General features: G+C 35.5%; 1 long non-coding RNA gene across 1 annotated transcript; it reads left to right on the forward strand.

Moving 5' to 3' along the window:
• The first annotated feature begins 1,229 nt into the window (after window positions 1-1,229).
• Window positions 1,230-1,681, forward strand: LOC127986025 (uncharacterized). Its single transcript, XR_008160729.1, has 2 exons — window positions 1,230-1,381; window positions 1,470-1,681. It is a non-coding gene; the product is annotated as an uncharacterized LOC127986025 (long non-coding RNA).
• Window positions 1,682-2,218: the final 537 nt, after the last annotated feature.

Below are 2,218 nucleotides of genomic sequence, written 5' to 3' on the forward strand. Positions count from 1 at the left end.
GCTAACACAGTTATTAACTGAAGTTTTACCAGTTCTTGATATGTCATCATTTGTCATAACTAGTGAGGTAGTTTGACAATTTACACCATGATTTAATAAGTTATTATTTGCTCTCAAGCACCATTTCGAAGACTGTCGCATTTGTCTGCCACATACATCAAGGGTGTCTTAATTCTAAAATGGACCATTATTCATTGTGAGGTGTAAATTGTTGTAATTTCTTTACTTTTGAATTTCTTTACTTGTGGCCTACAAAATGCGACCTCCTTGAGAAAGCAGCCATCGAAACAGTCAGCGGATTTATTTTACATTTAGAATTACTGAATTAGTTTATTAGATTAAATAAACTATTAATTAATATTGAGTGCAAGATGAAGAATATGTGAAGCTGCGGGTAGATTCGATGTGCGCCTGTAGTAAGGTTGCCAACTGCCCTAATTATACAGATATACGTTTGGGGTAAGATCTTCCACTGCATATTACATGAGACTCGGTTTTATTCCCCCTTGTCACCCCCCGCAGTGGCATCGTCTCAGATACTACGAGTATGTGTGAACTGAGGGTCATAAGCTGTTGTTACGTTGCCTGTAATGCATGACATGTTAATTGAAATTAACTGTCGAAAAGAACCAGTTTTCGAAAAAAGAACCTGACTTCCCATCACTAGTAAAAAGTTGGCTTTCCTCATTATTATGTTCCCTTGTATATAACTGGAACGGTTACTCCATGCACCTTTAAACTACAGTCTGTTCAGTTAAATATTTGGCTGCAGTTTGTGTTTACTTACTGTTTGTTCAGGGCCTTTCTGCACAAGGTGAAAGTGCTGCTCGGGCATTAGTGCAGATCATCGCCAGGGATCTGACACCAGGGCCAAGCCGCTCCACTAATTACTATTATATATAATGCTCATTACTGTAGTAACATCCAAAATAAAACTATAACGTTATTTGTAATTTAACTAGTGTTTCCCAGTTTTCTACCTCTCTGGTGTTTTCTGAACCCATCCGTCCGTCTGTGTTATTAATTTTTTTTTTTTTTTAAGGTAATTAAATGACCACTTGGTCATGTAGCATGTTACATTTAAAAATATTGTTGGAATATTGGCTATCTGCTAAAAATAAAAAAGTCTAAAGTACTGTGCTGTATTTACCAATTAGACTAATATTTCATTATGAACAAGGTTTATTTCATTGATCAAAATGTTCTGTGTTTGTTATTATGCTGGACAGTGAGGCAGCAAATGACAGACTAATCCACTTTCTGAAGCTTGGATTACCCCAGGAAAACATCAGTAACATTTTAGGTGTCACTCATACAACTATCATTCGTTGGATGAGAGAATGTGTTTGGCCAGAGACAGAATCCAATAATTAACCCTGAGGTAATTATTTCTTCTTACAATGCTTTATTGGTTTTGCTCTGTTAGATTAACCCCCCATATTTAAAATGATTTATTTGTTTACCTTTAGATGGAATATTCAGACTCAATGGCAGTTGAACAAGATGGTGGAGATGCTGACCATGTTCACTTTGCAGTCAACGTGCCTGTAATTCACAGGCCACAACTCACAAATGAGCAAATTGACCCACTGCAAGTGTCTGATTCATTTGGAGTAGATGTATACCTCAAGACTCTCACATATGTACAGACTTTGATTGAATAAAGGGATATTTGAAGGTTTATTTCTGCTGCTCTAATTTTGACAGCAAGGTTGTAAATGTGTATATATAGTTGTATCTTAAGTAAAACTTGTGGAAACAACCTTTTAAGACATGTAAAATAATTAAATTTATTTTAAAATGTTATTGAAGTACTTTATTTATTATTATTACTTGTACATAGAAAAAAAAAATTACATAGAACCAGTGTCCAGAATTAAATGAGTCCAAATCCAGTGGAGGATGTGTTAGCACAAGCTTGCAATGTAGATGCAAAGTTATCCATTGTGGTTATTTCAGCTGGTATCATCAGGGTCCTGCTGCAGGTAGAAGCCTTGAAGTATCTTCCATTCCAAACATTTACCTGGAGATTCTTGGATGGGACTTCCCATCCAGTCCAAAATGATGTAAGCTTTTGTAGCTGGTCTGTAGTAACTGTGTGGAAAAATAATCAGAAGATGCATACAAACAACTCTTAACATTTTATGGAAGGTTGTATGCATTAAAACTGTCAAACTGCAATGAGTCTTAGAATGAGAAGTTTGAAAAATACTTTTTA

The sequence above is a fragment of the Carassius gibelio genome, chromosome B21 (assembly GCF_023724105.1).
Source record: "Carassius gibelio isolate Cgi1373 ecotype wild population from Czech Republic chromosome B21, carGib1.2-hapl.c, whole genome shotgun sequence".
Taxonomy (NCBI): domain Eukaryota; kingdom Metazoa; phylum Chordata; class Actinopteri; order Cypriniformes; family Cyprinidae; genus Carassius; species Carassius gibelio.